This window comes from Bos javanicus, chromosome 18, assembly GCF_032452875.1.
Source record: "Bos javanicus breed banteng chromosome 18, ARS-OSU_banteng_1.0, whole genome shotgun sequence".
Lineage (NCBI taxonomy): Eukaryota > Metazoa > Chordata > Mammalia > Artiodactyla > Bovidae > Bos > Bos javanicus.
Genome location: NC_083885.1, coordinates 3,250,253 through 3,277,458, shown reverse-complemented (window position 1 = coordinate 3,277,458; position 27,206 = coordinate 3,250,253). Strand labels below are relative to the sequence as shown.

The 27,206-nt window shown below is 40.8% G+C and overlaps 1 long non-coding RNA gene across 1 annotated transcript in view; it reads right to left on the bottom strand.

The window, feature by feature from the left end:
* Positions 1 to 27,206, bottom strand: part of LOC133229977 (uncharacterized) — an 84,494-nt gene that overhangs the window by 31,263 nt on the left and 26,025 nt on the right. Inside the window, exon 2 of the long non-coding RNA XR_009730685.1 lies at positions 4,135 to 4,300. This is a non-coding gene — a long non-coding RNA (uncharacterized LOC133229977). The remainder of the gene's footprint in view (positions 1 to 4,134; positions 4,301 to 27,206) is intronic.

Sequence of the window (27,206 nt, the reverse complement as noted above, 5' to 3'; positions counted from 1 at the left end):
TCAAATATGCCAAGCACACCCCCACCTCAGGGCCTTTGCAACTGATTTTCTCTTTACCTGGAATATGCATCCCTCTTTCAAATTATTACTCAAATGTCACCTCCTTTTACCTATTTCTTTCACCGTGGTGTCCCCAGGACCCACAGGAGAGTTTCGGGTGCACTGCAGACCCCCATTATCCTTGAAAGTCTAAACACAGATACTGAGTTGATACTGAGGATCAGCCCTTTTTCTCAGTAGATTCAAAAGGTGTTAGCTGAGAAGATAGCAGAGACTGAGTGCAGGTCCCTCACAACCAGATAACATCCCAAGACAAGAGAGCTTGCCCAGGAGTGCAGGGTCTGTGGGCGAAAGAACAGACACTGCCCTGGAAGCCGTGAGTCCAGGGCTTTCACCCAGAACACTACACACACAGACGCACACACACATATCCATATATGTGTATATATGCGTGCGTGCATGCTAAGTCACTTCAATCGTGTCCAGCTCTTTGCAACCCTATGGAGTATAGCCCGCCATGCTCCTCTGTCCATGGGATTCTCCAGGCAAGAATACTGGAGTGGGTTGCCATTCCCTGCCCCAGGGGATCTTTCTGACCCAGGGATCAAACCCAAGTCTCCTGTGTCTCCTGCATTGCAAGCAGATTCCTTACCTCTGAGTCACTGGGGAAGCCCATACGTGTATACACGGATCAGTGCAGTTCAGTCGCTCAGTCGTGTCCGACTCTGTGCGACCCCATGAATCACAGCATGCCAGGCCTCCCTGTCCATCACCAACTCCTGGAGTTCACTCAAACTCACGTCCATCGAGTTGGTGATGCCATCCAGCCATCTCATCCTCTGTCGTCCCCTTCTCCTCCTGCCCCCAATCCCTCCCAGCATCAGAGTCTTTTCCAATGAGTCAACTCTTCGCATGAGGTGACCAAAGTACTGGAGTTTCAGCTTTAGCATCATTCCTTCCAAATATGTATATGCATATATTCATGTGCATGCACATACTTGTGTGTGCCTAACTGGTTTCTAAAAACCTTAAGAACCAACTTGCCCTGAGTGACCCTGCAACAGCAGGCCGTAGCACCTCTGTCCTTGATAGCTTTTTAAACTCAGTATAGAGGCTGTAATCAGGGACATCTAAAAACACCTACTTTTCCTTCCAGGACTAAAGAACATATCTATTTTACATTCCAGCACTGGTTTCAGAGTTCCATACAAAGATAGCATCTATACCCTTGGCAAATAACACTGTCTGGATTACTTTAAACATGTCACGAAGCCTGATTTGGCTCAGCAAATCACCTACTAACGACCCCACTTCCCCGGCAGTGTTTTTTCCTGACACCAGGAAACGTAGTCTTCCGAATGTTTCCAGATTCCCCATACTCATGTTTTAAGATGTTTTTGCAAATTGTCCTGCACTAGTTTTAAAGTTAGATTTCCATTTCAGTATTCATGCTGCAGTTTAAGGAAAACTAAATCCTCTTACAAATCATGTGTCAACAATGCAAACAGACCATCGTGGCTGAATGTAAGCAACCCAGAAAGATAAGTAAAGTGTACGCTCCTAGAATTTAGTCAAACCGCTAACAGCATCTCGTAGATGATATGCTCTGATAGACGGGTACTTAACGTTGCTTGGAAGATCTCAATCTTCAGCCTTATCTTTTTTGCTAATAGACTCCCTCACAATAAAAGAGGAAATAGAATTCAGAAATAAAGGAGACATTTTAGTTGCTCCATCTCTTGCTGTTCATCATAGGTGCTTTTCCTTGCTGCCAGCTCAGTACGTATGTAGGTTTAATGTACTTGGATATAGGTAAATGCAGACACAGGTGTGTTTTTCATCAACTAGGGCATTACCTGGGGAGACGCTGTCCAGCCAAGCTGACCAAGCCAAAGTCCATCCAGCTGTGCTGGCCATCCTGCATCTGAATCCCCCTCTATACACTCTTTGCTGTGAACACTACTGCGTGGGAGTCGGTCACCTAGAAATGCACAGCCGTCGCAAGCAAGGTGAAATAAGCAAACCTCACTTGCACCCTGTACTTGGTGGGGTATGTGCCCAATATGCTGTCCGGCCAGTGTGAGGAAAGCAGGAGAGACTCCATCTTGAAGCCTGTCATCCGTCCTAAAGACAGGATTCGCACTGGGCCTGAACCCTGCCCAAGAATGAGGAAACCATTGCTAGTGAAAACCAGGTTTCCTGGAGACTTCCCTCCCTACAGATGGCAAATGGAGATTGTAGTTGAGGTCAGGCTGCCCCTGTTAGATTAACCATGGAGACATCCTCCCTTTTGTATAATCATTGTTCCTCACCTTTAACCTTAACTGTTTGTTCTCCTAGCACCTACTTGTTATAAAACTCAGTCATACACAACAAAGAGGTTGCTAACATGCAACCAGTCACGTAGTGGGGGGTATAAAACTGGGCGTCTCAGAAACATCAGGGTCCTTGTTGGAAACTGATTCCCCTTGGATCCGCTGGCATAATAAACTTTACTCCACTGTCTTGAGTGTCCTCTGAGCTGTGTTTTACGACTCTATATCCTACAACATACTCAGTGCCGAAGAAGAAAATGGGATGCGAATATCCATTTGTCCCAATTCAGGGCTCCATTAGGGTAATTATAAACCAGTGCCCCTGGTGTGAATGGAATACATGACACTCAAAATGATGCTCATTTGGGGGAACCATTATATTCATTTTACAACCACCCCATCCACATAAAGAAAACATCCTTCCTCTTGCTAGTCTGAGAAAACAACCCATCAAACTCTCCCTCAGTTGAACCAGGGGAAACATTTTACTCTAATATGCGGTCTGGACATCTTCACCTGTAAAGCTTTAATATTTTCCTGTTGTGGGCACTCATGCACTGCTGGCTTCCGCATCCTTGTGCATTCCTTTGTCATATCAGGGTCATGGCAGCTCCTCTTGTAAACAACCCATACCAAGCTGGAGCAAGTTTGGAGAAACAAACAGATATAGCTGGCAAACAGGAATTGAGAAGTTCGTTTTCTGTGAGTTAGTGAGATCCATGTAAGGCTTTATTTCCTTTTTACTACTCGCATGTTTTATCTATCAAACACAAAGTGGGGAAAGTTCCCTAGTGATCCAGTGGCTAAGACTCCATGCTCCCAAGGCAGGGGGCCTGGGGTTTGATCCCTGGTCATGGAACTAGATCCCACACGCTGCAACGAAAAGATCCTGCATGCCACAGCTAAGATCTGCTGCAGCCAAATAAATAAAAATAAGTAAATATATTTTTAAAAAACACACAAATTGGTTTACTGCCTTTCTTTGGTAGCCAGAAGGAAGTTAACATACAAGTAACTCCATTACTTCACTGCCTTTGCCTATATCTCTAATGATTGATCCGAGGAGAATTAGTTCTGGGGACATTACTAGACAGGGTCCTAGGCAGAACCATCCCCCCAATGGTCTCTCTCTCTTCGTGTGTTTGCCTTTTTTAATTTTATAGATCAGCCAATCCCCAAAGAAAAACTCCTTCAGAAATGAGTGGGCTTTTTTCCCCACAGACCCTGTAATGTTCTGCAGCATTTTAAAGACATTAAACCCCTGGCTTCTATTTATTAGGATTTACTCTTACACATGGGCTTCCCAGGGGACACTGGTGGTAAAGAATCTATCTGGCAATGCAGGAGATATAAGAGACACAGGTTCAATCCGTGCGTCGGGAAGATCCCCTGGAGGAGGGCCTGGCCACCCACCCCAGTATTCTGGCCTGGAGAATCCCTTGGACAGAGGAGCCTGGCGGGGTCCATGGGGTCGCAAAGCATCAAATGTGACTGAAGCAACTTAGCACGCATGCACACGATCTTATACATATGGAAATAGTACCTCCAATTAATTCTAGTTCCTTAAAGATATTTGGGCATTTTGTTCCCATAATATCTTCTTCAGTGCAGAGTATTAGGTAGGAGTTACATAAATATTGAAAGAATGAAGGAATGAGTGAATGAGTGAACAAACTGTGTCTTTGTTGACTCCTCAGATGTTCTATTTTTTTGTTTTCTTCAGGGAATACTCTGCTTGACTCACTGTGTGTGTGTGTGTATTTCTGTGTGAGTGTGTGCATATAGCACACATGTACCTGTAACTTAGTCCAATTTTTACCTCCTGGTATAGTCTGGTTCGAATCTTCAAGACTCTGTGCATCTTCTCTCAAGTGGCAGCTTGCCAGCCTCTTCATTTTCACCCTGAGTTCCAACCACCCCCTTCCAGAGTCATGATCCAGCTTCTTCATAGGGTCCAAGAGCAGAGGAAGTCAAGTCCTGGATAACTGTTAAATAAGGAGAGTGAAACCAATGGGAAGAGTGAGATGGCTATAAAATTAGTTCCTATACAACTTCTATTACATGCAGTCACCACTATATCAATACTTTTCCATTGTATAGCCTCTTTATCCCCAAATTATTTTTGTAGCCATCCATTAATTAACGTTCACAGTGAGTCATATCACTTGTTTCATTTTGTGCTATCTTGAAAGCTGTCATATGAACGAAATACTGGAGTTTCACCAGCCATATTTCTGAAGCAGTTTGAGTCAAGTCTCAATTTCTCACTTCCAGAATTGTATCCCTATTAATAAAAGACACACATCACAAGAATGGAGTTGGGAGAGGAGACACACTTCTATTCTTTCTGTGTCGAAACAAGATTCAGAGTCCTTTAAAAAAATGAGAAAGGACAAAATGCTCAGGTGTGAAAACTCAAAACATTTTTATTCTCACACAAATATGAAAAAGCCTCTTCCTTAAAAGGTAAGGAGAGGAACATAAAGTAAATTTTTGATCTTGTTGTAGAGATAACTGTTCTATATGAACAATTATTCATAAACTTCCAATGTTCTGCCCACCCCTCCCCTGTAATAACTCCATTTAATTAAAGTTGTCACTTATTTGTAAATGCTTTTTTAAGAAACAGAAACAAGAACCCAACAAATAACCAAATTTGGATGATTTGAATATGTTTGGAATGTTGAGAATCTATTTACATTTTAATAAGGTATTTCTTTGGTGCAGGTATTAGATAAATCTCCATAGAGATGAGGCTAGGACACAGAATTAAGAAGAAAGAAGCGCCCTTGACAATTTGGAGAAAAGGAAAGATAAGCAGAGTAGTGTTTAATAGAAACAGATGTGGATGTAATCCCTTTAGGAAGAAAAAAAAAGCCGTACAAATACAACATAAGAGATGGGGAAATGGCTTTAAACACAAAGAATGAAAAAACCTGGGAGAGTTTTGAGAAACCCAAGCTCAGAATGGCTTCATGACTCAGACTGTCTTCCAATTCACATCCCAACATGGTGTGTTATGTGGATAACTTAAAGAAAGACACAGTGTTACGCACATTGTATTATTTATAAGAAAGATTAACACGGGTTTCTGAAAGTGGCAACAGAGGGTTGAAAAGAGGGTTTGTCAGCCTAAAATGAACACATCATTATATATAGAGAGAGAGAGAGTCACAGACACATATTCTGGTTGGTGCATTTCTAATCTACAACCAGTGACAACTGTTTTCTAGTCCAGCAAGAAGGATTTGAATCAACCATAAGGATAAACCTATTGACTAAAGATAGAGCATTAAAATACATTAATGGGAGTCAAGAATTCTATTAACTCTGTTTTCTTTTAAAAATGATTACCTGTACTTGTGCAATGCTTTGCACACTTTGTTGTTGTTTAGTCACGAAGTCGTGTTCAATTCTGTGACTCCATGGACTGCAGCCCACCAGGCTCCTGTGTCCATGGGATTTCCCAGGCAAGAGTACTAGAGTGGGTTGTCACTTACTTCTCCAAGGGATCTTCTCAACCCAAGGATTGAACTGGCATCTCCTGCACTGGCAGGCAGATTCTTTACTGCTGAGCCACCAGGGAAGCCCTTGTGTACCTTGCAAGAGTATAAGTAGATCAAGACTTACAATCCTACCATAGACTGATACATGGTTAATGGTTAAGTGATGAGAACTTTGCAGAAAAGTTGGGTAGGACAAAATGTCTCCCAGTCCACTTGGACTCAGAATAGTATTCCCTCGCTTTTCAAAAATATTCTCTCTGCCTCTAAGAAAATATTACCACTCTGTTCTATGTTATCCTCAATTTTTTTGCTTGTTTTTTTTATTTTTTTAATTTAATTTTATTTTTAAACTTTACAATATTGTATTAGTTTTGCCAAATATCGAAATGGATCCACCACAGGTATACACGTGTTCCCCATCCTGAACCCTCCTCCCTCCTCCCTCCCCATACCATCCCTCTGGGTCGTCCCAGTGCACCAGCCCCAAGCATCCAGCATCGTGCATCGAACCTGGACTGGAAACTCGTTTCATACATGATATTATACATGTTTCAATGTCATTCTCCCAAATCTTCCCACCCTCTCCCTCTCCCACAGAGTCCATAAGACTGTTCTATACATCAGTGTCTCTTTTGCTGTCTCGTACACAGGGTTATTGTTACCATCTTTCTAAATTCCATATATATGCGTTAGTATACTGTATTGGTGTTTTTCCTTCTGGCTTACTTCACTCTGTATAATAGGCTCCAGTTTCATCCACCTCATTAGGACTGATTCAAATGTATTCTTTTTAATGGCTGAGTAATACTCCATTGTGTATATGTACCACAGCTTTCTTATTCATTCATCTGCTGATGGGCATCTAGGTTGCTTCCATGTCCTGGCTATTATAAACAGTGCTGCGATGAACATTGGGGTACACGTGTCTCTTTCCCTTCTGGTTTCCTCAGTGTGTATGCCCAGCAGTGGGATTGCTGGATCATAAGGCAGTTCTATTTCCAGTTTTTTAAGGAATCTCCACACTGTTCTCCATAGTGGCTGTACTAGTTTGCATTCCCACCAACAGTGTAAGAGGGTTCCCTTTTCTCCACATCCTCTCCAGCATTTATTGCTTGTAGACTTTTGGATCGCAGCCACTCTGACTGGTGTGAAATGGTAACACCATACACAAAAATAAACTCAAAATGGATTAAAGATCTAAACCTAAGACCAGAAACTATAAAACTCCTAGAGGAGAACATAGGCAAAACACTCTCTGACATACATCACAGCAGGATCCTCTATGACCCACCTCCCAGAATATTGGAAATAAAAGCAAAAATAAACAAATGGGACCTAATTAAACTTAAAAGCTTCTGCACATCAAAGGAAACTATTAGCAAGGTGAAAAGGCAGCCTTCAGAATGGGAGAAAATAATAGCAAATGAAGCAACGGACAAACAACTCATCTCAAAAATATACAAGCAACTCCTACAGCTCAACTCCAGAAAAATAAATGACCCAATCAAAAAATGGGCCAAAGAACTAAATAGACATTTCTCCAAAGAAGACATACAGATGGCTAACAAACACATGAAAAGATGCTCAACATCACTCATTGTCAGAGAAATGCAAATCAAAACCACTAAGTTATCCTCAATTTTAAGGAATTGAGACTCAGACACCTCCACCTTGCTCTATGAAGAAAATGAAATGAACAGACAGGCTGTCACAGAAAACTTTTACTGGAGAAGATTCAGAGAAACAGTTATGCAAATCTTCCTAAAAACAAAAATAGAAAGTAGCAATTCTGATTCTTCTAAACTTTGATCCTTCACTCCTGCATCTCAGGCTGGAAGTCACAACTCTAAACACACCTCTCGAAGTACTCTTCATTGATAGCTATTACAGAATATTGTGAACAGTATTATATTACAGTGAATCAACTAATCCCAGTGATTCAACTAATCCTAAGGCTGTGAGGTGTGTGTGTGAAGAGGAAAAGTTAAAATTTTACCTCCTTCTGCCTCTGTAACTCAGCTTGCCCCTTGTAAAGTCTGGATCACGTAGGTCACGTAGTCTTGGATAGCGGGGACTTGCAATACTAGGAACTGGAGTTTGTCTCACTCACCCTTCTCCTGCTCTTTGCAGTCACCCAGCCCCTGCAAACCTGCTTAGTCATGCCTGTCCAGGTCAGGCACCCCCTCCCCAATTGGCCACTGTTCCTGTGCATACAAAACCCCTTAGTCTAAACCAGTCTACTAACAGCTGGTGTTACCCACTACAGTCTGTCTATAAAAACCCTGTAATCACTTTGTTCGGGGCTCAGAGTGTGCAGTGTTAACTCCTCTGGGCCTGCCGGCATAATAAACCAGAGTTCTCCAACTCTCCAAGTTTGGTGCTTGGTTTCTCCAGAACTGATTTCTGCAACATGTGTGCATGCTCAGCGAATTAGTCTTTTCTGACTCTTTGCAGCCCCATGGACTGTAGCCTGCCAGGCTCCTCTGCTCATGGAATTTTCTAAGCAAGAATACCATTTCCTTCTCCAGGGATCTTCCCAACCAGGGACTGAACACACGTTTCTTGTGTCTCCTGCATTGGCAGGCTGATTCTTTACCACTAGTGCCACCTGGGAAGCCCTAGCTTTAAATCATTTCAGTTCAGTTCAGTCGCTCAGTCGTGTCCAACTCTTTGCGACCTCATGAATCACAGCACGCCAGGCCTCCCTGTCCATCACCAACTCCCGGAGTTCACTCAAACTCACTTCCATCAAGTTGGTGGTGCCATCCAGCCATCTCTTCCTCTGTTGTCCCCTTCTCCTCCTGCCCCCAATCGCTCCCAGCATCAGTGTCTTTTCCAGTGAGTCAACTCTTCACATGAGGTGGTCAAAGTATTGGAGTTTCAGCTTCAGCATCAGTCCTTCCAATGAACACTCAGGACTGATCTCCTTTAGGATGGACTGGTTGGATTTCCTTGCAGTCCAAGGGACTCTCAAGAGTCTTCTTCAATACCACAGTTCCAAAGCATCAATTCTTCGGCACTCAGCCTTCTTCACAGTCCAACTCTCACATCCATACATGACCACTGGAAAAACCATAGCCTTGACTAGACGGACCTTTGTTGCAAAAGTAATGTCTCTGCTTTTTAATATGCTATCTAAGTTGGTCATAACTTTCCTTCCAAGGAGTAAGCATCTTTTAATTTGATGGCTGCAATAACCATCTGCAGTGATTTTGGAGCCCAAAAAAATAAACTCTGACACTGTTTCCATTGTTTCCCCATCTATTTCCATGAAGTGATGGAACCAGATGCCATGACCTTAGTTTTCTGAATGTTGAGCTTTAAGCCAACTTTTTCACTCTCCACTTTCACTTTCATCAAGAAGCTCTTTAGTTTCTCTTCACTTTCTGTCATAGGGGGGTGTCATCTACATATCTGAGGTTATTGATATTTCTCCCGGCAATCTTGATTCCAGCTTGTGCTTCTTCTGGCCCAGGGTTTCTCATGATGTATTCTGCGTATAAGTTAAATAAACAGGGTGACAATATACAGCCTTGATGTACTCCTTTTCCTATTTGGAACCAGCCTGTTGTTCCATGTCCAGTTCTAACTGTTGCTTCCTGACCTGCATATAGGTTTCTCAAGAGGCAGGTCAGGTGGTCTGGTATTCCCATCTCTTTCAGAATTTTCCACAGTTGATTGTGATCCACACAGTCAAAGGCTTTGGCATAGTCAATAAAGCAGAAATAGATGTTTTTCTGGAACTCTCTTGCTTTTTCCATGATCCAGCGGATGTTGGCAATTTGATCTCTGGTTCCTCTGCCTTTTCTAAAACCAGCTTGAACATCTGGAAGTTCACGGTTCATGTAATGCTAAAGCCTGGCTTGGAGAATTTTGAGCATTACTTTACTAGCGTGTGAGATGAGCGCAATCGTGTGGTAGTTTGAGCATTCTTTGGCATTGCCTTTCTTTGGGATTGGAATGAAAACTGACCTTTTCCAGTCCTGTGACCACTGCTGAGTTTTCCAAATTTGCTGGCATATTGAGTGCTGGCAGCAGTTTCACAGCATCACCTTTCAGGATTTGAAATAGCTCAACTGGAATTCCATCACTTCTACTAGCTTTGTTCGTAGTGATGCTTTCTAAGGCCCACTTGACTTTACATTCCAGGATGTCTGGATCTAGGTGAGTGATCACACCATCTTGATTATCTGGGTCATGAAGATCTTTTTTGTACAGTTCTTCTGTGTATTCTTGCCACCTCTTCTTAATATCTTCTGCTTCTGTTAGGTCCATACCATTTCTGTCCTTTATTGAGCCCATCTTTGCATGAAATGCTCCCTTGGTATCTCTGATTTTCTTGAAGAGATCTCTAGTCCTTCCCATTCTGTTGTTTTTTCCTCTATTTCTTTACATTGATCACTGAGGAAGGCTTTCTTATCTCTCCTTGTTATTCTTTGGAACTCTGCATTCAGATGTTTATATCTTTCCTTTTCTCCTTTGCTTTTCACTTCTCTTCTTTTCACAGCTATTTGTAAGGCCTCCCCAGACAGCCATTTTGCTTTTTTGCATTTCTTTTCCATGGGGATGGTCTTGATCCCTGTTTCCTGTACAATGTCATGAACCTCCATCCATAGTTCATCAGGCCCTCTATCAGATCTAGTCTCTTAAATCTATTTCTCACTTCCACTGTATAATCATAAGGGATTTGATTTAGGTCATACCTGAATTGTCTAGTGGTTTTCCCCACTTTCTTCAATTTAAGTCTGAATTTGGCAATAAGGAGTTCATGGTCTGAGCCACAGGCAGCTCCTGGTCTTGTTTTTGCTGACTGTATAGAGCTTCTCCATCTTTGGCTGCAAAGAATATAATCAATCTGATTTCAGTGTTGACCATCTGGTGATGTCCATGTGTAGAGTCTTCTCTTGTGTTGTTGGAAGAGGGTGTTTGCTATGACCAGTGCGTTCTCTTGGCAAAACTCTATTAGCCTTTGCCCTTCTTCATTCCGTATTCCAAGGCCAAATTTGCCTGTCACTCCAGGTGTTTCTTGACTTCCTACTTTTGCATTCCAGTCCCCTATAATGAAAAGGACATCTTTTTTGGGTGTTAGTTCTAAAAGGTCTTGTAGTCTTCATAGAACCATTCAACTTCAGCTTCTTCACCTTTACTGGTTGGGGCATAGGCTTGGATTACCATGATATTGAATGGTTTGCCTTGGAAACGAATAGATATCATTCTGTCGTTTTTGAGATTGCATCCAAGTGCTGCATTTCGGACCCTTTTGCTGACCATGATGGGTACTCCATTTCTTCTAAGGGATTATTTTTCCATAAATGATAAGTAAAATTTCTCCACCAATAAATTTATTGTGCATAATTGTGGTTATGATACATACATTTATTCTGCATAGTTATGATACAAAAAAGCAACAGCCTTCAGCTAGTACAGTCACAGCGAGAGACTGTGTCACAGTGTAGGATATATTTCCCTACCACCTGAATCCCCAGTAAGCCACGCTTTCTGCCTCTTAACGCAAGAATCTTTAGAGGATAAAGACAGCAGCGGGGCCAAGCCACACTGAAATGTTCCCCAAGCTAACAAGTAAAGGATCAGCATTTTATGATGCCTATTATAGATGAACAAAGAGTATAAATAAAGGAAGTTCATTTCAAGTATATGTAGATTCAGAATAAATTCTCTACATGTGATCATTATTACTATGATTAGTGTTGCAAGAAGGTTTACATACTCTAAAGAAATCGTTTCAGCATCATCACAAAATATTGCATTAAAAACTTCATCCATGCTTTTATTATTATTATTATTATTATTACTATTATTATTATTATTATTTGGCTGCACTGTGAGGCATGCAGGATCTCATTTCCCCAATCAGAGATCAAACTCACACCCCCTGCAGTGGAAGCGTAGTCTTAACTGCTGGACATCCAGGGAAGTCCCGATTCATGGTTCTTAAAATACAGCAGACAGTGGATGTTATCTATTATAAAGTGAGAAATCGGTACCCAAGGAGGCCAAACTAGGCAAAAAGCATCTTTTCTAGAATCTGTATTAACAGAGATTATCTCTCTCATATAATTCTTTCCTTAAATACTCTGAGGAGCTTTGGGCAGGTCTTCTTATTTTCATGGCAGTTTATTTCATTAATGGTATGGCGTATCGGCTGTGACTAGCACTTTGCTAGGTATCATCAGCTAGATAGGAAAAGCACTTAAGAATCTACTCAAAAGAGCCTAAATGGGGACCCTTCACACACACACACACACACACACACACACACACACACACACACACACACACCAGTGGTGTGCATGGATGTAATAGTCCAAGCATAAGGACATGAACTTTGCCTTGGGGTAGAGTAGAAATGGGAAGGGTTCCTCACAAAAGGCAGGAGGTGGGGTGAGAGGAAACAGACCAAAGGAGCCTCCTGCGGCCCCTGGGACGGAAGCAGGAGCTGCTGCTCTAGGGGAGGAGGCATACAAGGTTGGCTCTGCACTCGCTCAGTTAGAGGCTGGACGAGGCGCTACCACACCGGGCCTCGTGCTGCAGCTCTCTCATCAACCACAGCTCTAGCTGGGAGCTGAGAAGTGCCTGCAGACGGAGAAGGAGTGCTTGAAGTCAAGAGAGTGCCAGCCCAGTGGGGTTTTATTACGTCACAAATGACACATCATAGCATCATTGCTACCACATCATGAGATTTTCCTTCGTGTTCACACAGTTGAGGGAAATCCAAAGCTTTAGCACTTGGATGTGCACCTCGGGTCATGCACCTTGGATCAGCCTGTTCAACAAACCATCATTTCCAGCCGCAGCCCTTTTGCACTTCTTCCTGTCCGTTTCCAGTAACGGTCTTACTCCGACTCTCGCCCCCAGAGCAGGAACTGTGCCCAGCAGACTCTCCTGTTTTCATATTCCCCACGTAGCTTGCAGGAAAGTGGCCGGAATGATTGAAGCCTATTAAATACCTGTTGTGGGTCTGTAGAAATCACCAGGAAAATATCACATCTGTAACTATCACCAAGTATTTCAATTTAGTAGTTAGAAATACAGGCTTCTTATCAAAATGGATTTTCTCTTCCTAGAGAGATAGTTAAGCCAGGATTCCCAATTCTTATCCGTGCATATGTGCATGCTAATTCGCTTCAGTCATGTCTAACTGTTTGTGACCCTATGGACTGTAACCTAACAGGCTCTTCTGTCCATGGGATCTTCCAGGCAAAAGTATTGGAGTGGGTTGCTATGCCCTCCTCCAGGGGATCTTCCCGACCCAGGGATTGAACCCACGTCTCCTGCAACTCTTGCATTGCAGGTGGATTCTTGACCGCTGAACTACGGGGGAAGCCCCATTTCCTATCCATCTTTCCTTAAAAATTAGTTGCTCTTAATAAGTGGTGCTGATCAGGAGGGAAAGGACCTTGGATGTGGGCTGGTTCTGTCCTGCTCTGTCACCTCCTTGCCCCAGATCAATGGAGAGCTGAGCGAGTGCCATGTTGCCAAGCAACTCTGTGAAGATCATGAATCTTGTTAATGAATGAATGAATGAACTCTGAAGGGCACTTAGACAACATGGACCATCCTGTCCAGCCAGGGTGGGAGAAATACTACAAGCAATAGCAGGACACGGTGTGAAGACCAGCCACAGAAGGAGTTGGGTGGACAGTTTACACGGGCGAGATTTCCTGCCATTTCCACAGCAGGGACGGGCCAGGAGGGCATTGTGCAGGTGAGACAAGCCAGATGGAAAAGATAAACACCAGGTGGTGTCAGTTAGGTGTGGAAGTTTTAAAAGCTGACCTTGTTAAAAACAGAGTAAAATGGTGGTTTCCAGGGGTTGGGGGTGGGGGGCTGGGGAAATTTGGGAGATGTTGTTTGGGGGTACAAATTTTCAACTAGTAGATTAGTAAACCCTGGAGATCTAATGCTCAGCATAGAGATTATAGTCAACAATACTATATTATAAACTTTAAAGTTTCTGAGAGACTAGATCTCAGTTGTTCTCACCACCAAAAAAAAGAAAAACATGATAATTATGTGATCAGATAAGGATGTTAGCTAATGCCTTAATGGTAATCTTATTGCAATATATAAATGTATTAAATCAAAACATTGTACTCCTTAAACTTACACAATGTTATATGTCAATTATATCTCAGTTTAAAATTTTTTTTCTGAAGAAGGAAATGGCAACCCACTCCAGTATTCTTGCCTGGAAAATCCCATGGACAGAGGGGCCTGGAGGGAGCCTGGGAGTCCATGGGGTCCCAAAGAGTTGAACATGACTGAGCAATTAAATAAAGAATTTAAAGGAATACTGAACCAAAGGAGTAAGGAAAAAGAAAAGTTAAACCACACACAGGTGCCTCATATCACTTACCCTGTACAGAAAGCACAGTAGCATCTGAATTCTCCTGAAAATGTCTCATTTGGAAGGAGTAAAAACTCAGATACCCAGTTTATTTCTGACACTTTCCCAGGCTTTGTCATTTTTCAGAAAATACTCTGAGGAGATGAGCAGACTGCACTGGCAGGAGTGTCTTTTCTCTAGGTGGACTCGCCAGTCACCTGTCACGCTCCTCGTGCTCTTTGAAATCAGTAAGTGCACGCCTACTCTTTTTATTGTTGCTGTTTTGCTTTTGTGGGTATCTATTTTATGCTTTATTCAAGCAAATGTTTGTGAGTAAAATGCTTCACTGATAAAAGTAGAATTAATTGTTTTAGTTTCTACTTCCATCACTGTAAGCGAGGAATCACCATCATTGTGTGCATTAATTCACTCATATTTTGGGAAATTTGTTCGGATCCAGTTCTCTGTTTGCTATCATTTCTATTACATTTGAAGAACTTTGTTTAGCATTTCTTGTAGTACACGTCTACTGGTGACAACTCCTATACATATTTGGCTAAAGAACGTCTTTTGCCTTCATTTCTGATTTTCAGCCAACTTAACATTCCAAGTAAACAGGGTTGTTTTCTCGTAACTTCCAGCACCATGGAGATGTAATTCCATTGTTCTCTGACTCTCATAGTTGTTGAGCAGACATCTGAAATTATTCTTATCTTCACTGAACAATATGTAATGTATCTTTTATTTCTAATTGCTTTTAAGACATTGTTTTAAGCACTGGTTTCCTGAAATTTTAGTATGATATGGCTCCATCTGTTTTCTTTTTCTGTATTTATCTAGCTTTGCTGGGTTCACTGAAACTTTAAGATCTGTGGGCTTATAGAGTTCATTAATTTTGGAAATTTTTCAGTCATTATCTGCTTAGAAATTGTTTCTCATTCTTTATGTCCCAGGACAGCAATTAAGTGTAATTTAGACCATTTGATATTGTCCCACAGATGAACCAATCACGGTTTTTTTCTTATGTGTTTATTTTTCTCTGTGCTTCGTTTCATTCAATTTCTTTTCCTACATCTTAACGTTCATTGACCTTTCCCTTTCCAGTGGCTGCTTTTAGTTCTGTCTAGTAATATTTTCATTTTATACATTTTCCTTTTATGTTCATCAGTTCATGGTTTATTTTATGTCTTCTGTTCCTTTCCTAATTACATGTAAAATGAAGATTCATTAAAACATAATGATTTAAAATAACTGTTTTAAAGCACTTGAGCTAATTTCATTACCTTTGCTGACTTCTACATACATATCTATTGCCTGATTTTCTCTTAGTTAACCATAATTTTACAAATAAAAAATATATATACATTTGTGTACATATATTTATGTTAATATAATACCTATATAAAATATATATAACTGTATATTTTGTTATGAATAATATTATTATATATTTATTTTAATATATATGTTACTTTGCATATCTTATAATTTTTTATAAGATTTTAAGTGATACATTGAATGACAGATTGAGTGCTGAGATTTTGGGGGTGCAAGCAATTGATTAACTTTCAGATCAGTTTCTTGTTAAGCTTTATTAGGGCTGAATTAGTCTTTATTGCAGGACTAAGTTAGCCTTAGTACTAAGGCTTAACCTTTCTGCCATCTCTACTGAATAATTACCCAGGTTTCAGTGAGATTTCCAGAGAAGGCAATGGCACCCCACTCCAGTATTCTTGCCTGGAGAATCCCAGGGATGGGGGAGCCTGGTAAGCTGCCATCTATGGGGTTGCACAGAGTCACACACGACTGAAGTGACTTAGCAGCAGCAGCAGCAGCAGCAATGAGATTTCTCTCCTCCGGCTGGATGGAACTTGTCTCCCAGCACTGTGTGAGTTCTGGAAGTTGTTCTTTGTGTTGCCTCATGGAGTTTCATCCTACTTGTACATATTCATCCTACATAGTATTCAGCAACAGATTCAAGAGGATTTCTATTCTGATTTCTGGAACTGTTTTCCCTAGGATTTCCTCTTCCTTAGTACTTTGCCCTACAAATTCCACCTATTTCATCGGAGAAAGCTGTACTCTGCCTGGGTTAGCCTGTCCTATGCCAGGTCCACAAAGGATTTCCAGGGTGATTGTAGCCAGAACAAGGGTAACTTTCACATCATTTATTTTCCTTTTCCCTGGATCACAATCCTTCACTACCTATTGCCCAGTTTATGAAAACTGTTATTTCATATGTTTCTCCAGTTTTTAAATTATTTATAGCAAGAGGACAAATCCACTACCAGTTACTTTAACATGACAAGAAGTGGAAAATCTATAATTTTAGTAGGTAAGGTATTCAGAACAACCTAAATGGGTATTTCTGACTCCGAGTCCCTCATGAAGTTGCAGATGACTTGTTGGACAAGACTACAATAATATGAAGGCTTAAATGGGCCTGGAGAACTGATTCCAAGGTGATTCACAATGTGGATGGCAAGTGCTACTGCCTGTTTGCAGGAAGTCTAGTTTCTCACCTCCTGCACTCAGTCTGCTTGAGTGGCTTCTCTCAGAGTGAGTGACCCTAGAAATACTAACACTTTCTATGGCCACCAAAACACATAAAACACAGGGATAAAGCAGCTTTGATTCTTAGGAAATGACCAATCACTGACATTCTCTTTAATACAAACCACACTGGATTGCATTCAGCACACACAGAAGAACCAAGTCTCTCAAATTCTTCAGTTAATTACTTATTATGAAAAAACAAACCAAAGTTCAGCTTGGTTCAAACAAATGCAACCCCCAAGGAAGCTGGGCAGCATCTTGTCACTGTCCTCCCTTCCTTTCACAACAAGGCTGTCATTTCAGAGATTCTAGAAGAAAATACACCCCCAAGAGCCACAAAAAGGCATGAGAGAATCTGAGTGACACACAAAGTCAGGATCCCCCCACATAACTAGAGCCCTGATACAACACTCCCTTGGCACATCTGAGTGCACTTGGCTGCCCTCGCTGTTCATTTTCACAAGGCTAAAGCCAGCAACCTCTTTCTGAGAGTACTGCCAGTTCATGCTATCACCACAAAAATATAATAAGAAAAGAAAAGAAAGCCCTTTCTAATGAGGGGAATGCCAAGGACTAAGAAAAAGATGATCAAGCAGATGCTACTTCACTATAAATGGTCAGTTTAATGAAGGGCAATGCTGCTTTTGCTCTTAACTGGAGGCAACTTACAAACCATGTAACATTTTTAAATGCATGCATTTCCTTAGACTTTATGTATTCATTACAGAAAATCCACTTTTTGCCAAACACATAAGACTCATAGCTCTTAGCAATAAATTTAGCATTTAACATGCAGAAGACTAAGCCGGGAAGTGAACAGAGGGGAGAGATTCACACTGAACTTTTATGGCTCACACAAAAGTGAAAGCATATATATATATATGGCCTTTCCTGGTGGCTTAGACAGTAAAGAATCTGCCTGCAATGCTGGAGACCCAGGTTTGATCCCTGGGTCAGGAAGATCCCTTGGAGAAGGGAATGGCTACCCACTCTAGTATTCTTGCCTGGAGAATTCCATGGACAGAGAAGCCTGGCGGGCTACAGTCCATGGGGTCACAAAGAGTTGGACATGACTGAGGACTAACACTTTCTTTTTTTCATACACACACACACACACACACACACACATATATATATAACTTAGAAGAATATTAAAAATCAGAGACATTTAGCCAACAAAGGTCCATATAGTCAAAGCTATGGTTTATTCCAGTTGTCATGTACAGATGTGAGAGTTGGACCATAAAGAAGACTGAGTGCCGAAGAATTAATGCTTTTGAACTGTGGTGCTGGAGAAGATTCTTGAGAGTCCCTTGGACTGCAAGAAGATCAAGCCAATCAATCCTAAATTAGATCAACCCTGAATATTCATTTGGAAGGACTGATGCTGAAGCTGAAGCAGCTCCAATACTTTGGCCACCTGAAGCAAAGAGCTGACTCACTGGAAAAGACCCTGATGCTGGGAAAGACTGAGGGCAAGAGGAGAAGGGGATGACAGAGGATGAGATAGTTGGATGGCATTACTGACTCAATGGACAATGAGTCTGAGCAAACTCTGGGAGATACTGAAGGACAAGGAAGCCTGGCATGCTGCAGTTCATGGAGTTGCAAAGTGTCAGACACGACTTGGTGATTGAACAACAGTACATATATGTATTCATATTCATATTATACATCAATTTCCATTTAGCTTTTATAGAGAAGAATTAGAGAAATAAACAGGTGTGAAGTCTAGCGGTCAGTTCACAAGCATTTACTGCTGTCTGATCTGTACCTGTGTCTACACTGTTGATGCAGATGTTGAGGTGTTTGCCTTCAAGAACCATTAACTAGGCAACATGCACACAACTAACATGCTTTCAACTATTCAGTATATATCAACCCCCTGCCGTGTTATAGACCCTCTGCAAGACTCTAAGGGTTCAAAGAACAACAAGAGAAAGATTCTGACATTGACGTGGTCCAAAAAGAATAAGCCAGAATTGGAAAGGGGACATTGGGTGAGACATTAATACCATTTCTATGATTGTCTAAAAATAAAAGATTAATTAATTTTAAAATATGTTTGTAGAGCATATGTTTCTTGGTTGATGGCCTAACATTTGATAATCATGAAATACCATAGAGATTCTATGCTAAGAAGATGTTTTAAAAATAAAAAAGAAGGTCATCATTTCTCAGCCTTATTTATGTTCTCATTAATGCACTCTGGCATTTATAATGGGCAATTTGTAAATAATCTTCTAAACATCTAGTGATCCAACCTTCTTTTAGTGTCTTAATTTCTACCATCCATAGCTGTGTTCTCTAATATGGCAGCCATATTGGCTGGTTACATTTAAACTTGATTAAAAGTGAAAAATAAAATTCTATTCTTCAGTCGTGCTATTCTCATTTTAAATATTGAACAGCTACTGTATTATGCTTCACAGGTATCACAGTGGTAAAAAATCCACCTGCCAGTGCAGGAGCCACAGGAGACACGGGTTCATCCCTGGGTTGGGAAGATCCCCTGAAGAAGGACCATAGAGAAGTTGGATCACAGAGAAAGCAAAGGAATTCCAGAAAAACATCTACTTCTGCTTCATTGACCACATGAAAGCCTTTGACTGTGTGAAACACAACAAACTGTGTAAAATTCTTAAGGATATAGGAATATCAAACCACCTTACCAGTCTCCTGAGAAATCTGTATGTGGGTCAAGAAGCAACAGAACTAGACGACTGACTGGTTCAAAATAGGGAAAGGACTAAGACAAGGCTGTATATTGTCATCCTGCTTATTTAACTTCTATACAGAGTATATCATGCAAAATGCCAGGCTGGATGAACTACAAGCTGGAATCAAGATTGCTAGGGGAAATATCAACAACCTCAGATATGCAGACGACACCTCTCTAATGGCAGAAAGTGAAGAGGAACTGAAGAGCTTCTTGATGAGAATAAAAGAGGAGAGAGAAAAACTGGCTTAAAACTCAACATTAAAAAACTAAGATCATGGCATCCAGTCCCATCACTTCATGGCAAGTAGAAGGAAGGAAAGTGGAAACAGTGACAGATTTTATTCTCTTGACCACCAAAATCACTGTGGATGGTGACTGCAGCCATGAAATTAAAATATGCTTGACCCTTGGAAGAAAGGCTATGACAAACCTAAACAGTGTATTAAAAAGCTGAAACATCACTTTGCCAACAAAGGTCCATATAGTCAAAGCTATGGTTTTTCCAGTGGTCACATATGGATGTGAGAGTTGGACCATGAAGAAGGCTGAGTGACAAAGAATTGATGCTTTTGAACTGTGGTGTTGGAGAAGACTCCTGAGAGTCCCTTGGACTGCAAGGAGATCAAATCAGTCAATCCGAAAGGAAATCAACCCTGAATATTCATTGGGAGGATTGATGCTAAAGCTGAAGCTTCAATAGTTTGGCCACCTGATGTGAAGAGCTGACTCACTCAGGAAAAGACCCTGATGCTGGGAAAGACTGAAAGCAAAAGGAGAAGGGGGCAGCAGAGGATGAGGTGCTTAGATAGCATCACTGACTCAATGCACATGAATTTGAGCAAACTCCGGGAGATAGTGGAGAACAGAGGAGCCTGGAATGCTGCACTCCATGGGATTGCAAAGAGTCAGACATGACTTAGCCACTGAACAACAATACCACTGTATTACAGAATATTTCCATCATTGTAGAAAGTTCTATTGGACAGAATTAGTTTATTGATTTCTAACATAAGAAAATAATCTTCCAACTCAAATCATATTGGTTGCCAAGCAGGTTTCCATTGCACTTCATCTGTTTATTAATAAGTTAACTTTTTTACTCCAGTGGAGAACTCAATGCTATTCATCTTATGATTATTAAAATAGTAATTGGTTAATAAACATGTCCCTATGCTAAGTCTATTCTCCACCCAATATCACCACCATTTGAAGAACCATATTAAAACTACACTTTTATGTCTATCACCAGATGAATGAATAAAGAAGTGGTATTCTATTACACAGCGGAATACTACTCAGCCATAAAAAATAATGAAGCTTCGCCATTTGCAGCAACATGAATAGATTGTGAGAGCCTTATGCTAAGAAAAAGAAGGCAGACAAACACTTTATGGTACCACATGCGGAATTAACTGATGAACATGACAGAAAAGAAGCAAACTTACAGAGAACAAACTAGTAGTTACCAGTGGGGAGAAGGAAGGGATAGGCAACACGCAGGGCAAGGGATTACAAGGTAGAAACCATGCGGTATAAAATAAGTTACAGGGATATATGGTATAACACGGGGAATACAACTAATATTTTATAATAACTATAAATGGAATATAACCTTTGAAAATTGTGAATCAGGCTACTGTACACCTGTAACATAATATTATACATTATACTTCATTTTTTAAGGCAACACTTTTAAATTTTTAACATTAAATTTGAAATACCATTAAAAATTTTTAATTGGATACAATAAAAATTAAATCAACTACTTATTTTCTTTATGAAACTCTCTGTGGAAGACACACTGAAAATGTATCCCTTCCTTCTTGGAAACTTGCAAATGGTTTGCTAATGAAAAATATGAAAATTCTGAATCTTGTACAGTATGCTTCTAGATTTTGTTTTCCACAGTAAGAGAGACTGGAAGAAATGGATTTGCATATACTTCTTCAATTAAAGGAACTTTCAGATTGCTTTTTAAAACTCAAATTTCTATAACATCAAATATAGTGATAATTTACTTGTTACTGGACAGAGAATTATCAGACAATGATAACTGGACTCAGAGCTCCTTCTTGGAAATTTTATTAAAATTGTTAATATTAGATAGGAGAAAATCCAACATGATAAATTCAAATATTCCACCAGGCAGGGAAAGCCATATAATAGTGCATGTCATAACTTTTTTTGTGTGAACAGGTTTTATCTGTGTGAACAGGTTTACCCACAAGAACATCTTTCTGTCAAGGACTTAAGATGATTCCCTGGTGGCTCAGTTGGTAAAGAATCCGCCCACAATGTGGGAGACCTGGGTTCAATTCCTGGGTTGGGAAGATCCCCTGGAGAAGGAAATAGCTACCCACTCCAGTATTCTGGCCTGAAGAATTCCATGGACAGAGGAGTCTGGCAGGCTATACAGTCCATGGGGTTGCAAAGAGTCAGACACAATTGAGCAACTTTCACTTCACCTTATTTCCTTGGCAGATAAAGGCAGTTTTTCTGTCCTGTGTTTGATCTCATGTTTGCCCAGATATTCATCTTCTACATTCCCAAGTTCCTCAATTAAGTCTGGGGACGTATCTATTCCTTGGGGATACTGCAAAACCTTTTCCCTAGTATGGAAGGCTATCCAGGCTTCCCAAATCCTCTAACCCACAGTTAGATTAAAATTTTAAATACACTATCAGTATAACTAACTCTGGGCTTCCCAGGTAGCACTAGTGGTAAAGAACTCACCTGCCACTGCAGGAGATATGAGATGCAGGTTCCATCCCTGGGTCAGGAAGATCCCCTGGAGGACGGCATGGCAACCCACTCCAGTGTTCTTGCCTGGAGAATCCCAGGGACAGAGGAGCCTGGAGGGCTATGATCCATAGGGTCGCTAAGAGTCGGACATGACTGAAGCAACTTAGCATGTACACATGTGTAACTGTCTGTAAGAGGACAAGAACCTCACTCCTTTATGTTGGACACTTCTGAGTTAAGTATGGCTCAGCTGAACACAAAGGTCTTGGAAAGAGACATGCTTCCTGTCAGGGGATTTACTTTTTTATGATTGCATTATTCTAATTCTCAGTAAAACTTAGTTTACTAATAATTGAAGAAGTCTGTCTACAACCTTGGGACCTTTGCTTTCCCAACATTCTCATCATACACTTTCTCATCTTCAGCTCCAAGCAGATACACGCAGAGATCAAACATCAAACTCCTTGATCAAAATGGCTGTCATTCTCCCACTCGAACGACTCTCCCCTTCTCTCTACCAAAGGGCTGGTATGATTTTCCTGTTAAATATGCCAAAGAAGTCTTTAAAGGTGTCTGTCAGTTGCCAACATAAGGTCTGCCAGACAAGCATGCTGCCTTCAGGAAGGAAGCAGAAACTTTCAGAGTTGAAACATAAAAGGCGGTATGACTCCAGGAATCCAGGAAAGAAACACCCCATTGGAATCTCAAATCTGGACTGTCATAATATGTGAACATATAGGAAAACAGTTTGCACAGAAACCTTGAAAGGAAAAGGTATACCTTTATTTCCAAAGCAAGACTAATGGCTAATTAAACTCAGTGTTCTGTATAGGGGAGAGAAAGTTCCCAATGAATTTAAATGCTATTCCTGGCAGTTTTTCAGTGAAATGGAGACTTCCTACTAGGATAACCTATTGATATCCTTTTTGGGAAGTATATCAGAAAAAGATAAGTATATCAAAAAATAGAGATTCTTATAACTTTGACTTCAGTCTTGTCTAAACTAGATAGAAGGAAAGCCTATGTTTAAGATGCTGCTGCTGCTGCTAAGTTGCTTCAGTCATATCCGACTCTGTGCGACCCCATAAATGGCAGCCCACCAGGCTCCCCGTCCCTGGGATTCTCCAGGCAAGAACACTGGAGCGGGTTGCCATTTCCTTCTCCAATGCATGAAAGTGAAGTCCCCCAGTCGTGTCCAACTCTTCGTGACCCCACGGGCTGCAGCCTACAAGGCTCTTCCATCCATGGGATTTTCCAGGCAAGAGTATGGAGTGGGTGCCATTGCCTTCTCCAATGTTTAAGATGACTCACTGAATTTGGGAAGGGGGTTTCTGAAGTGGTCTAGACTCTGGAGACTTCTCAACAGCTACAGGTCCACATGATCATTTCTTCACAGGAAGGACTAGTAAAGAGCTACCTCAAGTAGTTGGTCTATATAAGCCTCATCTCATCTTAGCAGCTGATTCATCAGATACATTTATTGCTGTGCACAAGGGCTTTCCATCTGACAGAATGAAGTTTGGCTTAGAAACCAGAGTTCAGATTGCTGTGTTTTCTACCTTCCAAATATGCTCTCCTAGTTCAGTTCAGTTCAGTTGCTCAGTCGTGTCCAACTCTTTGCGACCCCATGAACCACAGCACACCAGGCCTCCCTGTCCATCACCAATTCCCGGAGTTTACCCAAACTCATGTCCATTGAGTCAGTGATGCCATCCAACTATCTCATCCTCTGTTGTCCCCTTCTCCTCCTGCCCCCAATCCCTCCCAGCATCAGGGTCTTTTCCAATGAGTCAACTCTTTCCATGAGGTGGCCAAAGTACTGGAGTTTCAGTTTTAGCATCAGTCCTTCCAATGAACACCCAGGACTGATCTCCTTTAGGATGGACTGGTTAGATCTCCTTGCAGTCCAAGGGACTCTCAAGAGTCTTCTCCAACACCACAGTTCAAAAGCATCAATTATTCAGCACTCAGCTTTCTTTATAATCCAACTCTCACATCCATACATGACTACTGGAAAAACCATAATGTTGACTAGATGGACCTTTGTTGGCAAAGTAATCTCTCTGCTTTTTAATATGCTGTCTAGGTTGGTCATAACTTTTCGTCCAAGGAGCAAGTGTCTTTTAATTTCATGGCTGCAGTCTATCATCTGCAATGATTTTGGAGCCACAAAAAATAAAGTCTCTCACTGTTTCCATTGTTTCCCCATCTATTTATCATGAAGTGATGGGACTGGATGCCATGATCTTAGTTTTCTGAATGTTTAGTTTCAAGTCAACTTTTTCACTCTCCTCTTTCACTTTCATCAATAGGCTCTTTAGTTCTTCATTTTCTGCCATAAGGGTAGTGTCATCTGCATATCTGAGGCTATTGATATTTATCCTGCCAATCTTGATTCCAGCTTGTGCTTCTTCCAGCCCAGCATTTCTCATGATGGACTCTGCATATAAGTTAAATAAGCAGAGTGACAATATACAACCTTATTGTCAAATGCTCTCCTAAAGATCCTGCAATAAATAAACGACCTCTCCTTGCTGTCATCCTCTTATACTTTTTAGCAAAACTAGAAAGTTACACAGCTGAGCTCTGTATCAACCTTATAAAAAGTCGAGAAAAAGAATTCAATGAATTTAATTTTAAAATAACAGATAAATCAGTTCTTAATGGTCTAGAGTGATGGGGAAACAGTGGAAACAGTGTCAGACTTTATTTTTTGGGGCTCCAAAATCACTGCAGATGGTGATTGCAGCCATGAAATTAAAAGACACTTACTCCTTGGAAGGAAAGCTATGACCAACCTAGATAGCATATTCAAAAGCAGGCATATTACTTTGCCAAAAAATGTCCGTCTAGTCAAGGCTATGGTTTTTCCATTGGTCATGTATGGATGTGAGAGTTGAACTGTGAAGAAAGCTGAGCGCAGAAGAATTGATGCTTTTGAACTGTGGTGTTAGAGAAGACTCTTGAGAGTCCCTTGGACTGCAAGCAGATCCAACCAGTTCATCCTAAAGGAGATCAGTCCTGGGTGTTCATTGGAAGGACTGATGCTAAAGCTGAAACTCCAATACTTTGGCCACCTCATGGAAAGAGTTGACTCATTGGAAAAGACTCTGATGCTGGGAGGGATTGGGGGCAGGAGGAGAAGGGGACGACAGAGGATGAGATGGCTGGATGGCATCACTGACTTGATAGACATGAGTTTGAGTGAACTCTGGGGGTTGGTGATGGACAGGGAGGCCTGGCGTGCTGCAATTCATGGGGTCGCAATGAGTCGGACACGACTGAGCGACTGAACTGAACTGAATGGTCTAGAGTATGATTAATAAAAATTGACAATAATAGAATATGTGGGAGAAATATTGCTGGTTTCTTTTGAGATGATAATAGGATAGATAAATTACTTGTTCAGAAAATGTTCAAGGATTTTTGCTTGCTTAAGAATCAGTTAAGGTAGAATGCATGCTTTATGAAATAAAAATTCAGATAATTATCTGAAAACTATCACATACTTGAATAAGTGAAAGGAAACTGTATATTGAAGAAGAATAATATAAAGTCACATCACTCTGTTTATGTAATATTTACTCTTACTAGAATAAATATATTTAAGTCAAACTAAATAATGACAGAAAGTGATTTTATACATACACACACACATGTGATATATTATATACACACATAGAGAGGCCTGGTGTGCTGCAGTTCATGGGGTGTCAAAGAGTCAGACATGACTCGGCGACTGAACAACAACAACAACACATGTATGTGTATATGAATATATTCCAATTATACATACATATTTTATATTTATGTAAATATAAATTTCATGGATGTATGTATAATTTATTTGGAATTAAACTATAATTCTAAAATACTATGTTGGAAGATTTTTAAATGATATTATAAAACATCAATATATTAAGTGAAAAAAGGGTATGAAAATACTGCATTAGCCAAAGAGTACATTCCATAACACACTACAAAATAACCCAAACAAACTTTTTTGCCAACCCAATATTTTTATCATTCAATAGAATAAAAAATATTAAAACTCACATATTCCATACATATTTATGATACTATAATACATAATGTATTGTGAAAGCAAAACTGGAAATGACGCTTCAGCACAGATTTCACAGGCTTTTTGTAACTTTTGTTCTTCATTATGAAAATTTTTAAATGTCCATCTTAACAAAGATAAAAGTAAGTTCTTAATGAAGTTTTATAAAGTAGATTACAGTAAATTATTTTAAGGAAAACAGTTACCACCCAAAGACCATGAGCATAATTTGATACACAAGCCTGCAATCTTCTTTTCAAAATGTACACTAATGTGTTTCTATCTCTGAAGGATTTGTTTATTCATGGTGGTTCAAATTCAGATAAATAATCATTTGCATGTTTATAATATTATCTTTTAATATTTCACATTGCATTAGGTTTTTTTTGGTATTTTGTATTGTGCTGTCTCCTATTTTGCTTTCCACAAACTGCTGCTGCTGCTGCTAAGTCGCTTCAGTCGTGTCCGACTCTGTGTGACCCCATAGATGGAAGCCCACCAGGCTCCCCCGTCCCTGGGATTCTCCAGGCAAGAACACTGGAGTGGGTTGCCATTTCCTTCTCCAATGCATGAAAGTGAGAAGTGAAAGTGAAGTTGCTCAGTCGTGTCCGACTCTTCGCGACCCCATGGACTGCAGCCTACCAGGCTCTGCCATCCATGGGATTTTCCAGGCAAGAGAACTAGAGTTGGGTGCCATCGTCTTCTTACATCCAAATGGGCTTTCCTGGTGGCTCAGACAGTAAAGAATCCTCCTGTAATGCAGGAGACCCAGTTTCAATCCCTGGGTTGGAAAGATCCCCTAGAGAAGGGAATAACTACCCACCCCAGTGTTTTTGCCTGGAGAATCCCATGGACAGAGGAGGCTGGTGAGCTTCAATTCATGGGGTCACAAAAAATTGGACACAACTGAGTTAATGCTTAGAATTCTCCAAGCCAGGCTTCAGCAATACGTGAA